This window comes from Onychomys torridus, chromosome 14 (genome assembly GCF_903995425.1).
Source record: "Onychomys torridus chromosome 14, mOncTor1.1, whole genome shotgun sequence".
Lineage (NCBI taxonomy): Eukaryota > Metazoa > Chordata > Mammalia > Rodentia > Cricetidae > Onychomys > Onychomys torridus.
The window spans coordinates 52108639-52124269 of NC_050456.1; positions in this window are offsets into that span (position 1 = coordinate 52108639).

Here is a 15631-nt window from a genome sequence, read left to right on the forward strand (position 1 = left end):
TTGCAAAGGCTGAGTGGGAGCCTGTTGTGACCACACCCAGCCCCATCCCAAGTAGTGGGTTGCTTGTTTGCTGGTAAGTCTGTGCTATATAGTCAAGGCTGGCCTTGAACTGCTGGTTGGACTGCCTCTACCTCCTGGCTTTTGGTGGTTGGGTTTTTGTTGTTGTTGTTTGTTTGTTTGTTTGTTTTCTTATTTCCTCTATTTTGAGACAGGCTTTCCTTATGCTACCAGGTCTGGCCTCAGCTCTCAGCAATTCTCCTGCCTCAGCCTTCCAAGCCCTAGAATTACAGGCATGAGCCACTATGCCTAGGTTATGCTTGCCTAATGGTTTAGTTGAGAGTCCAGGGATGGGTAAATCTTAAGAATATAAGTCTTCTGTCATTTTTTTATGTCTTTAACTAGTTTTATCGTGAATTGTGGATTTTTATAAACTTTCATAAAACGTCCTGAAACATACATGACAACATTAAAGAATATGAAAGTACAGAAGAAATAGAAAGAAAAAAAAAACTTTTAAATAAGTCAGAAAATTAACCTCTGGCAAGTTAACTTAACCCTGAACCTCAGTTGATTCCTCTGTAAAATGCAACTATTCATACCAGCTTCTACACATGACAATAGAGGTGATACACAGAAATGTCATTGATAGGGCCAGTAGGCTAATTCGGCAGGTAAAAGTGCTTGCCATAAAGGCTGACAACCTGAGTTTGATCCTAGGGGCCCGCCCGCATAGAGAAAAGAACGAACGGATTCCCACGAGTTACCCTCTGACCTCCACGTGGATGCCATGGCACCTGTGCTTCCCATAGTAATTAATTAATTTCCTTAAAAGGACGAATGACTGAGCTGGGAACATGGCTGGGTGGTAGAGCACCCACCTGGCATGCACAAGGCCCTGGGTTCAATTTCCAGAACCACAAAAGAAGAGGAGAGGAAGAAGGAGGAGGAGGGAGAAAACGAGGAGAAAAAATAAAAGGAGGAGGAGGAGGGGAAACAGACCCGTGGTGGTAAGCCCTTGAGAGGTACTTCTCCCTGCTGGTCAGCGAATGAAAGACCAAGGACTGGTTGCCGAGGAGGTAAAGGAATGTGGGGGCGGGGGGGGAGGGGCGTAGTGGAGCTACAGGAACCAGGGGTCACCAAATCTGAAGCCAAATAATCCTGGGCCACAGCGGGAGCTAAGTCCCTCCTATGTGAAGGCAAAAAGACATCAGCCCAACCAGAGCCTAACAAGGGCAGTCTGGCCTGTTGGGCACCCCTCAGCTTGGGAGGGGGCCCGTCCTGCCAAGGCGTTCCTTTTGGGGTCTCATGGATTCAGAAACGGATGAGGCCGAGGACCGCGGGAAGGGATTAAACGTAACTCCCAGGACACACGAGTTATTCACTGCTGTCAGGGAAGTTTCCAAAGCCGGGTGCGTTGGAAACCAAGGTCTAGACCTCGTCAGCATACCTCCTCCCATGTCCGGCTGGGAGGAGGGTCGGGACGCACAAAGGTTCTCTACGGAAAACAGTCAAGCCAAAGTGGAACCTGCGCACCAAGTTCCGGGACCCAAATTTGTTACTGGCAATCGAGTGCCCTCTTGTGTCGGTTAGTGGGAAAACACATTTGTAAAACAAAACAAAACACAAAGTTGAGAAACTCCTAGAAATGCCAAACAGTCATGTTTTACATGGCTATGGATATTGGGAATGGGGAGGGGTACCGATGAAGTGCAAATCTGGAGCGGAAGTGATGGTTCAACCGGTGAAAGGCACTTGCTGCCAAACCTGATGATCTGAGTTCGATTCCGGGAATTCATGCGGTGGAAGGAGAGAGATGATGTCTGAAAGTTGACCTCTGACCTCAGGAACGTGCGGGTGCACGCGTGAGCTTACACACACACACACACACACACACACACACACACACACACACACACATTTTAAAACTATTTTAAAAACTTAAAGAACAAACACAGAGTGATCAAGTCCTTAGGTGGAGAAGTTCAAGCGCAGAGTGGATCTTCCCAAGACGTATGTGAGAGGAAAGAACAGCACTAAGTCTGTGGCAGACCATCCTGGATTGCTGCCCTAACAGAGAGTTGACTGTAATTACGACACTACCTGCCAAACCAACTCAGCAAAGGGAAGCTTGGCTGCTCAGATTTACGATTCACTCCAAGTGACACAGGTGGAGAGGAACCAGGTGAGGCATAGTAGTTACTACTTTCTCTGTTGTTATGACAACATACATACCTGACCTAAGCAACTGAGGGAAGTAAGGGTTTATTCTGTCTCACAGTTTGAGAGTACAGTCCCTCACCTTCGAGCCTGGTTGCAGGAGCCTGAGGGATCTGGTCACATTGTGTCCATAGTCTGGAAGCTAGTGCCCAAGCAGCTTTCTCCTTTTTAAGCCGTCTGTGCCCCCAAGCCTAGCACATGATACCACTCACATGTAGGATGAGTTTTCCCAGTCTGAATTAGTATGATATAGAAAATCCTTGGCAGACACACACACACACACACACACACACACACACACACACAGAGTATGCTGTCATCAGAACTTGTTTTTTTCTTCTCTGAGCTTAGGCAAGTCCATTTGCAATGTAGGGAATGTGGTTTGCCTCTCAGAGAAAGACTACCCACAGTTGCACGTATGGGGAAATCCATAAAACTAACAGAACTTAGAGGTCACATGGGCTTTGACAGTGTGTCAGGATGAAACAAAACACCCCGCCCAAGAGCAAAGCTGTCATTACCTCACAGCATGATATTGGGACAGAACTCTGGTGTTGTTGCTATTGTTCGTTTGCTTTTTAAATATGCATGTCTGTTTTTGCCTGCATGCATGTAGTGTATAATTATGCATGTGCATGTTTACCTAGTGCTCTCAGGCCAGAAGAGGGCATCAGATCCCCTATATTTTAATTGTAACTGTTACAGATGTAACTGCCATGTAGGTGCTGAGAACTGAACCCAGTCCTCTGTAAGAGCAGCCAATGCTCTTAACCATTGAGTTATATACATTTCGATTGGCTTTGAAAGTTATAAAATTTATAAACTCAAGTTCCACTTGCTTTTGGGATACCATCTTATGAGGACTCCAATTTGCAGTAAGGCTCGTTAAGGAAGGGAATGGCTCAATTGCCTTTAGCCTACTGGCTATGGGCTGGTTAAGACTTCTGTTGGTCTTTTCTGTGTCGAACACACAGATTGCAAGCCCAGCGCCACTTTGAGATCTTTGGCAGCAGTTAACTCTATAGCTCACACATGGTTGAGCCTGTGTGATAATGAGTATTCAGTGACAGGTAATTCCTGGGGGGCACTCACGGACCTAAGACAGAGTACCTGTGTGGCCTGGGCAGGGTGTCTCCATGACAGGCAAGATGACACACTGACGTCCCACACAACCTAAGTCAGAAGCTCATTTTTTCAGTAAAAAGGGGGGACCATTGATCCATTGTTGGGCCCTGGCCCCCATTTTGGGTAGCTGTTGCCTTGCTTGCTGACCTTGACCAGATGTCCTCTCTATGCTGATTCCCTGCCGGTTTCCTTCCTCCTAAAGGAGGAACTCATGGGAGGTTCTTTGTGTATCCTGCATCTGGAGTAAACAGCAAGTATGCAAGAATGTGAAAAATCAGTGGCGAACTTCTGCCCTCTGGGCTTCTCCCATTGTGCTGTAAGCCTGTATTCAAGGTTTCCTCTCCCCTTCAATAAACGCATACAGCATTCTGCTGAGACGAATGACCCGCTGTTCTTATCTCTGTTTTTTTATCCTCGGCTACCTCCACACACCCACCCCCACCCACCCACACCCCACACCCCGCCACACCCCCAAGTGCTTGGACATGGTGAATGGGTGGTGGTAGCATGGGCTTTATTGCTACAAGCTATCTCTCTAGCTGCCCCCCAGGGGGGACTTATTTTTAATTATTAGAAAGTATCTTTGGGGCTGGAGATGCTGGTAAACAGTTCAGTTGGTAATGCACTTGTCAAGAATGTACAAAGCCAGGCTGAAGAGATGGTTCAGAGGTTAAGAGCATTGCTTGCTCTTCCAAAGGTCCTGATTTCAATTCCCAGCAACCACATGGTGGCTCACAACCATTTGTAATGAGATCTGGTGCCCTCTTCTGGCCTGCAGGGATATGTGCAGACAGAACACTGTACACATAATAAATGAATGAATGAATAAATGAATGAATAAATAAATAAGTAAATAAATCTTTTTTTTTTTTAATGCACAAAGCTCTGGGCTGGACCCCCAGCACTCCATAAATCAGGGAGAGTGATATACACCTGTAATCTCTATAGGCAAAGGCAAGAAGATCAGAAGTTCAAGATCATCCTCAGCTATGTAATGAGTTCAAGACCAGGCTGGCCTACATGGGACCTGTTCTTTAAATATTAAAAAGGGGAGGGGGTAGGAGAGAGGAGGAAGAGGAGGAGAAGGAAATAAAAAGTATCTGATATGAAATCTATTAGCCATCCCAACAGCTGAACCTACATCCTGTGGCAATCAGAACATCAGTCATGCCTGACTTTCTTGTTGAAACAGTTATTTAAAGAAATCAAAAATACTTCACAATCTATTAAGTCCCTAAACTTTATAAGTTGACTATCTGTAACCGTTGATTGAATTTTACCCTCAAATAGAATTTAGTGCCCTTGAGTCCATGGTCTCAAGTGAAGTATATCATACACTGAGTAATTCAGACAGCATGTCTGAATCTTAAATTACATCAATACATTAAAGGCCATTTAAAAAAAAAAAAAAAAAAAAAAAAGGTTCTGTGGCATTTCCGATGCAAGATAAGAAAAGATACCAAGCAATAAGAATCACCCTTGGCTAGTGTCTCCCAAGTCCACAGTTTGAAAGCCTTTTATCCTTGTGAGCATTTGGAAGCAACTCTCAACACCTCCTTCCCCAAAGGGGAGCCTTCTCTTGCTGCATCTCTGTTTGCAAATGGTTAATGAATCAAAGCAAACTCATCTACAGTCATTTGAATAAGGATGCCCCCACAGGCTCACGTATTTGAACACTTGGTCTCCAGTTGGTGGCGCTGTTTGGGGAGGTTTAGGAGGTATGGTTTTACTGGAAGAGGTATGTCCCTAGGGACAGGCTTTGAGAGATTAGGGCCACACCCTACTGCCAGCTTGACATCTCTCTGCTTCAAGTTTTTGATGAGAGATATGAGCCCTTAGCTCTTAGCAGCCATTTTGTTGTTGTTGTTGTTGTTGTTGTTCTGTTTTGTTTTGTTTTGTTCTGTTCTGTTCTGTTTTGTTTTGTTTTGTTTTGTTTTTCAAGACAGGATTTCTCCGTGTAACAGCTCTGGCTCTCCTGGAACTCACTCTGTAGACCAGGCTGGCCTCGAATGCGCCTGCTTCTGCCTCCCAAGTGCTGGGATTAAAGACATGCACCACCAGGGCTGGAGAGTTGGCTTAGAGGGTAAGAGCACTGGCTGTTCTTCCAAAGGTCCTGAGTTCAATTCCCAGCAACCACATGGTGGCTCAAAACCATCAATTGTGAGATCTGGCGCCCTCTTCTGGCCTGCAGGCAGAACATTGTATACATAATAAATAAATAAATCTTTAAAAAAAAAAAAAAAAAAAAAAGACATGTGCCACCACTGCCCATCCATGATGGACTCTTATCCTTCTGGAACCAGAAGCCAAAGTAAAGCCTTCCTTCTTTCTGTAAGTAGCTTTGATTGCGGTGTCAATCACAGCTACAGGAAAGTGACCGATACAACATTCTAGGGAGCAGCCTCCATGTAAAGCAAGACCAAGTTTCCCGGTCTCTACCTGGCACTCCAAATAACCTACTTTCAGGTTCAAAGTCCAAAAAATGAATTTTTACACTTGAGTCTAAAACTGGCAACCATAGGTTTGTGACACCACACACTGCTGTTTCCATTAGCTACCTACGAAGCAAGGAGGAAACCTCGGTCACAAACCAATAAAACCAGACAGACCCTCGAATCAACAGGCGATACAGAGCGGCGGCCGCCCCACTGTTGCAGAGGATTCCGAACCTTGGGCTTCTGGCTTTCCTTTCTCTGCCTGTGCGTTCTCATCTGGGGAGGATGCAGAATTTCAGCTCTAGATCACTGCTATACCTAGTCCATGTGGGAGAGAGCACGAACCAGATCTCAAGCTCCCACTAAAAGTCTTCTGAAGTTTCCCGCAAAGAGCCCATGATTCTGCTGCTGCAGGAAAGCCGTCAGAAAGATGAGCTGAAGCAGATACAAGTGTGGTTTCAAACTCGGTCCCAGCTGCCCCACCATCTGCAATGAAGGTAATACTTCTGAGTATTTGCTCAAGTGTTTCATCCATTTTCAAGCTGGGCCCCCTCAAGACAACTGTGAAAAAGAATGTATGTGTTGCTGAGTATGTTAGGATTTCCAGTTTCAGCTTTATTTGGGTTTTGTTATTTTACTTTTGAAGTGTGAAGAACTTCTTCCTCTCCTTGGGTATAAAAATAATGCATGCCCATTATAAAGAATTGAAAAAACACACACATAAAGAAACAAGGATAAAAACAAAAGTCCCTAAAACCTCAGCATCTTTTCTTTAACTTCATTTTGTTGACTTTTGTTTTGAGACAGGGTCTCACTATGTAGCCTTGGCCGACCTGGATCTATCTCCCCATGTAGACCAGGCTGGGCTCAAACTCATAAAGATCCATCTGCCTTTGCCTCCTGAGTGCTGGAATTAAAGTCATTCACTGCCCTACCTGACCAACATATTTTTTTCACATATATTTATTTATTTAGGGGTGAGGAGACATTGTACAAAGCCCCAATATGGAGGTCAGAGTACCACACTTAAGAGTTAGCTCTCACCAGGTGGTGGAGGTGCACGCCTTTAATCCCAGCACTCAGGAGGCAGAGACAGGCGGATCTCTGTGAGTTCGAGGCCAGCCTGGGCTACAAAGCAAGATCCAGAACAAGCACCAAAACTACACAGAGAAACCCTGTCTCAGAAGAAAAAAAAAAATACAACAAGAAAAAAGAGTGGGCTCTCTCTCTCCACCACATGGGATCTGGGGATGGAACTCAGGTCATCAGACTTGGTGGCAAGCAGCACCTTTGCCCATTGAGTCATTTCACCAACCAAATCTCAACATCTTAACAAATAACAACAAAGTTAACAACCTTCAGTGCCTAAATATACCACATATTTATCACATACAAGCACAGACGTTTCCACAGCTTACAAGAGTGGGGTCCTATTATACTTAGTACTTTTGTTATGGGCAACGGCTCTCTCTCCCTGTCCTCCCACAATATTAGTAACTTAAAGTGCATGTGATATATCCAGATCATATATATGATATATACATATGCATATGATATATATATATCATACACATGTCTTCACAGACATCAAGACACACAGGGAGAATTTCATTCTTTTTCCAATAATGAAATCACATTACCCTCATTTCACTTTTTACCTTCTTCATTGACTGGTACCTTGCAGATCTCACTGACATCTGGCAAGGCTATAACTCATTCCAATGAAGGGCCATATAGTATTCTATAAAGTAATATCTTTTAATTTTTCAGCCATTCCCTGATTAACAGCTATCCACCATGATTGCAGTTCTTGGCCGCCACAAACGGCCTGCAGTAAACACACTTGCACATGTGGCCTTACCAATAAGCACAGTCTGTGGAGTGGGATTCATGGGGGAAGGAAATTACATATTTTTTTATTTTAATAGATGTTGCCAGATTGCTTTCCAAACAAGGCCAGACTGCTTTGCATCCCCACCAGCAATAGGTGAGAGCATGTCACCCTCCCTCCCTGCTAGCAGCAGGGGTGATAACTCTTAGGTCCTTTTCTGCCAATTTAGTGGCTGAAAAGCAACATTTCATAGTTACTTTGCATGTCTCTGTGTCTGGGCCCCTGAATATGCAGCGCAACCTGTGTGGCAGGTGAAAGTATTGAAAACCACCCCACAAGCGGCTCTTTGTGCTTCCCAGCACTCGGGAGGCAGAGGCAGGAGGGTCTCCGTGAGTTCCAGACCAGCCTGGTCTACAGAGCGAGTTCCAGGACAACCAGGACTCCATAGAGAGACTGTATCTAAAACAAATAAATAAGAATAAAAAATAAAGGATGGCCGGGTGGTGCTGGCTCACGCCTTTAATCCCAGCACTCAGGAGGCAGAAGCAGGAGGATCTCTGTGAGTTTGAGGCCAGCCTGGGCTACCAAGTGAGTTCCAGGAAAGGCGCAAAGCTACACAGAGAAACCCTGTCTCGAAAAACCAAAAATGAATGAATGAATAAATAAATAAATAAATAAACAAACAAACAAACAAACAAATAAATAAATGATGTACATAACCTTGCCTCATCACATTGCATCCCCTAGTTTCCACGTGCATTCTTTGGATTTTTATGACCTGAAGAGCCGGTCTCCATTTGCCCAGGCATTCTGCTGTAGAAAACAGTTCTCTCTTCCTCTGTTTGCTCACCCTGCAAGGTTTACCAGTGTAGACGTGGTACTCCCCACTTACCGAGTTGGGTTATACAATCCATCACTATCACTCTTCACCTGATACTCAAATACTCTCAAATTTTGTCAGTTTGGGGACACCTCAGAATAGCTCCCCCAAACTTTTAGAATTTCTCTGCCTTAACCCTGGAATTAGTCATTTCTCAGGAAACAACAGCAGCAAAAACTCTGGTTCCTTTCCAGAAAGAATATTTAGGGGGGTTGGGGATTTAGCTCAGTGGTAGAGCGCTTGCCTAGCAAGCGCAAGGCCCTGGGTTCAGTCCTCAGGTCTGAAAAAAAAAGTATTTAGGAACTACTTTCTTTTTTTTAGGGGGGGGAACACAGTGGGGTTCTTTTGGTTTTTCAAGACAGGGTTTCTCTGTGTACATTTTGGTGCCTGTCCTGGATCTCGCTCTGTGGCCCAGGCTGGCCTTGAACTCACAGAGATCCACCTGGCTCTGCCTCCCATGTGCGGGGACTAAAGGCGTGCGCCACCGCTGACCAGCTAGGAACCACTTCCTAAGCCCTGCAAGTACTCACTACAGATCTTGAGATCGCTGCTTCTGAATCTTCTCAGGGGCCAGAGGGAGGGAACGAAAGCCTGGGTGCCTACACACATTGGCATCAGCGAGTGGGCCGTATGCAGCTATCTGGGCATAAATACACCTGTGACCTCACTTCAGCATCTCACACACACACACACACCCCCATTCAGTGTCTGCCTGGATCTACAGCTCCCTTCTGTGGCAGTGAGAGCCCTGACTCTGGTCATTCTCAATGTACTTACCTGCTAGGTCATGTCACAGGCTGAATTACATAGGGGTGGAGGGTGGGGGAGTCAAGGAAGTGCTGAGAACTCCCAGGTTCTCAGAAGATGTCTAAATTGGGATATAGGTCCTTTAAAGAGGTGAACAGATTAGAGTGGGTCCTAATTCAATGTAACCAAGCATGCCCTTGAACTTCTGATTCTCCTGCCTCCACCCCCAGAATTCAACACCTTGCTGAGCGGCATAAGGAATCAGACCCAAGGCTTCTGTGCATGCCAGATGAGCACTCTCTCATCTGAGCCACATTCCCAGCCCAATCAGTGTTCTTTTTTTTTTTTAATGTTTGTATTTTTTTATTAATTTATTTATTATGTATACAGTGTTCTGCCTACAGGCCAGAAAAGGGCACCAGATCTCATTACAGATGTTTGTGAGCCACCATGTGGTTGCTGGGAATTGAACTCAGGACCTCTAGGAAGAGCAGCCAATGTTCCTAACCGCTGAGCCATCTCTCCAACCCCAATGTTCTTTTTTTTGTTTGGTTTGGTTTTTGTTTTTGTTTTTCAAGACAGGATTTCTCTGTGTAGTGTTGGTGCCTGTCCTGGATCTCCCTCTGTAGGCCAGGCTGGCCTTGAACTCACAGAGATCTGCCTGGCTCTGCCTCCTGAGTGCTGGGATTAAAGGCATGCGCCACCACCGCCAGCCCAATCAATGTTCTTATAACAGGAAATGTGACCATGAAGAGACACTGGGGTTGTTTGCCCACAGAGTAAAGGCCAGCTGCTAGCCAAAGGGAGGAGTCTCAGAAAAAAAGTCAAATCTGCTAGCTGAACTTCTACCTTCCCAAACTGTGAGAAGCTTCATTTCTGTTGTCTGCCGCCACCCTGTGACACGTCTTTAACAGCAATCCCAGCAAACTCACGCAGACCCACCCAGCCAAAGGCAACTACAGCTGAGTCCCACACCTACTGGACATTCTGCGGAAGTCTGGCCTGCCTTAAGCAAGCTGAGTGTTCTGTGTAAACTCAGTTTTCTCTGACAGCCATCAGGGCACAGTCTACACAACTCTGCAGGCTTGTGCAGTCTCACAGTGAAGGGTCCGGTGGGTCTTGTCACACACACTGTGTGTGTGTTGTGCTGTGGTTAACCCAAGTCATTCTTGGGCTGTCCCCAATTGTGATGTAGCAAGCACAATGTTGACCTAGGACACCAGCTCAGAGCTCGGCATATTCCTCAATGGGAAATTGCTCAACTACTACAAAGCTACTCCCTTAGGACCTATCTGTACTTTCAATTTTACTACCCTGGTGCCTTAAAGTATTCAACTTTCAGAAACCTAAAAAAAAAAAAAAAAAAGGTTCTAACCACCCTGGCCCAACACACACACACACACACACACACACACACATACATTCATACACAGAGAGACACAGACACACATACACACACACAGAGACACACACACAGACACAGACATATTCACACACACACATACACACACAGATACATTCACACACATACACTCACACACAGAGACTCACACACAGATACATTCACACACAGACACACACACATACACTCACACACATACACTCACACACAGAGACACACACACAGACACAGACATATTCACACACACACATACACACACAGATACATTCACACACATACACTCACACACAGAGACTCACACACAGATACATTCACACACACACACACACACACACACACATACACACACACAGAGAGACACACACACAGATACATTCACACACACACACACACACACATACACTCACACACAGAGACACACACACAGATACATTCACACACACACACACACACACACACACACACATACACACACACAGAGACACACACACAGAGACACACACATGAGTCCCCTCTATCCCACTCAGTTTCATTCCTCTTGGAATTTATATCCTGACTCCACAAGTCTGACTTCTCTAGCCTCCCAAACTGCACAGTGTGTGCCAGGGCTGGGAGCCCAGCTGTGCTTTCTCTACCTCTGACACCTCCCCTGGCAATAAACAGAACTCTGCTGGGGTTTCTCTAATGATGCCTCCAGCAATGGGCAATACTGCAGCTCATTAACGGTAGCACTCATGCTACGGGCTAGTGGGAACAAATGCCAATTTAGTTCCAGAAGATGAGCCAGCTCCCCCACACACACACCAGAAATCAGAGGTAGCAGGGGATGCCATTTATAGAAAGAGGAGCTTATTTTGCAGAATCCTCCACCTGGAGATGAGGTGCCTGAGCCTTCTGAGGCAGGAACATGTGTGGCTCCATCTTAGCCTATGTGCTGGAAGAATCACACCCATGACTCCGGGTAGGGAAACAGCTGCCGGAAACCACCCCCGACCTGGACAAGTCTCCTTCAGTCTCCTAGCCTGTTCTCATGGGGTCATGGGGTCCAGCTGAGCTGAGTTGTGCCAGTGAGAACGCTCTGGGGTCCATGTCAGGGAATTCCTGAGTACTCATCCTGGGTAGGCACTGTTCCAAGTGCTCTACATGACCCATCTAAGCGTGGCTAGTCCTCACAGAGAGGACTTAGTCTCCTTACCTTTCAAACTGGAAAACTGAGCTCATGAAGGTTAAACAGTAATGTGAAGCTGTGGAAGAACCAGAATTTGAACCCAGGACAGCTGGCTCCTTGGCACACAGCAGCCTTAACTGCACTGCTGTGTTCCGGGTAGTGGCTGACAATGTCTTTTTTCCCCCCAACTTATGTATTTCGTGGGGAGGGACATGTGCACGCCACAGAGAATTGTGGAGGTCGGAGGGTAAGTCTGTTCTCTCCTTCCACCCTGTAGATTCCTGGGATAGAACTCAGGCAGTCAAGCTTGGCAGCAATTGTCTTAACCCACTGAGCACTGTAAGGGTCCCAAAAACCCAGCTTGTTTTTTTTTGACAATGATCTCATGTAGCCCATTCTGACTCAAACTTGCTATATAGCCAAGAATGACTCTGAATCCTTTTGCGTCAGGCCCTCCTCTCAGATGACAGTAGCTTACGTCAAGTTGACATAAAACTATCCAGCATGCCGGGCAGTGGTGGCGCACGCCTTTGATCCCAGCACTTGGAAGGCAGAGGCAGGTAGATCTCTGTGAGCTCGAGGCCAGCCTGGTCTATGGAGCGAGTTCCAGGAAAGGCACAAAGCTACACAGAGAACCCTGTCTCAGGGGAAGAAAAAGAAAAACAAAACAAAAAAAAAAACACCAAGAACTCTTTGAAGTCAATGTTCTATCAGTTTATCAAAGCTGCATTTATCAATATTATTAAAACTTTGAACCTCTGGAGTTGTAGCTGAAACCAATCTATCCTGTATCACGAAGTCTGTGAATGAGGCATAGCTGTCTGTGATTTCCACATGTGCTTGTAATCTTGGGATTGGGGCTGTTAATCTGATACCCGAGTCATCAAACACCCTCAGATCTGAGAAGGATAAACTTAAGAAGTGAGACAGCTGTCCAGCCACCTAGGCAGCAATCCCAAGTCTCTCCATGGTTGTTGGGGGGCAGAAGACCCAAAGGCAACACTTATTCAGCTGATAGTTCCAGAAGACCTGACAGATTGTTTTGTGAAACAGACATTTGGTGGGGTCATCCTACCTGTCCTAGCAGAGAGGACAACCGACCCTGTTGTTCTTATTCACAGTCTGGACAGGATCTCAGCTTTTCACTGCGTGGCCAGCCTTACCATAAGCTTCCAAGTTCTTCTGTGGCTATCCATCTTCTTGGAGAAGATACAGGGTGCTGCCAGGAGCCGACATGTCTTTTTATCATAAAAAGGCTTTTATATCAAATGCCATATTCTCAGATCTCTACAGGTGCTTGAGGACTGGGTGGGGGGAGGGAATCTGTTAGACGTATAACTTTGAGAGTTTATATATGACTTAAATCCGAATATACAGGCTTCCCAGTTAGTTATAGCTTAATGAAGTTAGCGAGGACAGGGAGGCTCACATTCTTATGCCTGAATAGACCTTGAGTAAGGAGAGACACTTTTTAAGCTGTTAGCAGTGATATCTGAATCTATTACCATTTTTAAGGCCCCACAGCTGTAGTTCTGATCTTTGAGTACACCCAGATTATAATCCTGAATGACTTACATAGAAATAATTCTTTCTTAAGCTGTCTCCTGAGAAGGCAAAGAAGTGTGACGGGGAAAGACCCCAGGGCCAAATGAGAACAGGGAAGACGGGACTTGTGAGTCAGGGTGCTGCCCAACTCTAAGAGGACCCTCTGAGAAAAGGAAAAAGACCCTCTTGATGGACTCTATGCCAGGGTTTCCATCCCTAACCTAGCCCTCCAGCCTGTCCTGGGAACAGGGAGCACAGGACAATATATTCTCCACAGCTTCTTCAAGATGAAGCAGGGTGCAGATAGGACTCTGACCTAGCTGTAGAGATATGAAATAATTACATTTGGCTGGACCATATCAGCTTTCAGCAAGTCCATGTGTCACGCACTGAAGTCAGCCAGATGGAAGTCCACTGAAACAGATACAGACTAGAGACAGAGTTAAAATTTATGAACTTATTTGAAATCTTTAGGGCTATCGTTTTGGTAATTGGAGACCAGGAGAGAAAAACGCCATCCTCAGGAATAGACATGTGAGAAAGACTCCTGAACTGGATCAGGGATGGGACATCTGAAAAGCAGCAGAAGATTCATACACATAGGTTTAAAATCTTGAGCTTGTGACCCAAACAGTATCAGAATTAAGTTAATGTTAAAATCTGAAATGTTAAAATCTTAATATGATACCACCTGTATATGGTTCCACTGATGCCCCAGAGGGGAGTGCATATATCTCCAGACCCCACCCGCTTGAGCAGATGCAGAGGAATGAACAGCAGGCCTCAACTAGACTTCTGCCCCGCCCAGATGGCTGCAGCCTGAGAGAGGTAGCTGGGGAATGTCAGGTCAAGGCCTGAGGACTTTTTCTCAGCCCATAAAACAATGGTGAAACAATGGTGGTTGGAGGTGATTCCCTAATCTCCCTCCATACTGATGGCCTGAACTTCAGGTGCCCGGCCCATGCTGCCCTTAGTAAAGATGGCCGTGAGGTGTATGACCTGCCTGTTTTGACCTTAACCAAGATGGCGGGTAGACCACATGGCTGTCCTTATTTAAAATGGCACCTTGATCACGTGATCGCCCTTATTTAAGACAGTGCCACCTGTTCACACGATCACCCCTATCAAATATGGTGCCTGACCATGTATTCATGTGGGTTTTGTTTTTTCTTGTTTGTTTGTTTTGTTTTATTTTGTTTTTCGAGACAGGGTTTCTCTCTGTAGCTTTGGAGCCTGTCCTGGAACTCACTCTGTAGCCCAGGCTGGCCTCAAACTCACAGAGATCCACCTGCCTCTGCCTCCCGAATGCTGGGATTACAGGCGTGGGCTGCCACCACCGCCCGGCGGGTTTTGTTCTGTTTTGTTTTTCTTGAAAATAAACTGAGCAGATAAATTGAAGCATTTAAAAGTCAGTCAGAAAGAAACATAGATGGCCATATCAATCACACATTTCCATTCGCACAGAGGAAATAGACTTTGTGAAAGAAAGACTGAGAAGTAGCAGTGCAGCCGGGCAGGAGAGAGGGACCCTTCGGGCTGCAGCATGGGGCAAGCAGCCGCAGGGGAACAAACCCAAGCCAGGGGTCGGCGGCGGCAGTGGTGAGGGCAGGGGGCCATGGGCACATTTTTCCGCAATGAGGTATAAAGCCCAGCAGACTGACCTCCGGCATCCCAGAGGGGTCAGTGATGGCCAACAATAACAGTATAAGATAGCCAATGGACCGTTGTCACAAAGGTTATGGGCCATGGAATTGAGAGGGCACAGTCTGTCTCCATATGCCATCACGTAGGGACGCAGGCCAAGGAGCTTAGAGCCTGAAAGACACGTAGTACCAGCGAGCGAAACGAGACGAATCCTCACTTGTGGGAGAATGGCCAGAAGGGAAGGAAGAATCTTACCAATCTAATAGGGTGAACAGTCCCTGGCCGTGCTCCAGCCTGAAAAACGGCGGGTGGTACAGGATCCCAGAGCTCCTCAGACTGCCAGGGGTTAGGAGAAAGCAGTGGGATTGCCTGGCAACATTGGGCACCAATGTTATGAATTATGCACCAGAGACCCCTGAAGGTATCCCGCACGTGCAGGGAAACATGCTGGGCAGATATACACCACGCAGGCATGGCGGCGGCAGCCAGTAATTCACAACCCAGATGCTGCATCCACGTGAAGAATTTATTGTAACAGAGAGAGATGAAGAGAAAGATAGGAAAGAGAGCAAAGAAAAGAGAGGGAAGAAAAGCAGAAGAGAGGGGTTGGGGATAGAGTGCTTGCCTAGCAAGCTAA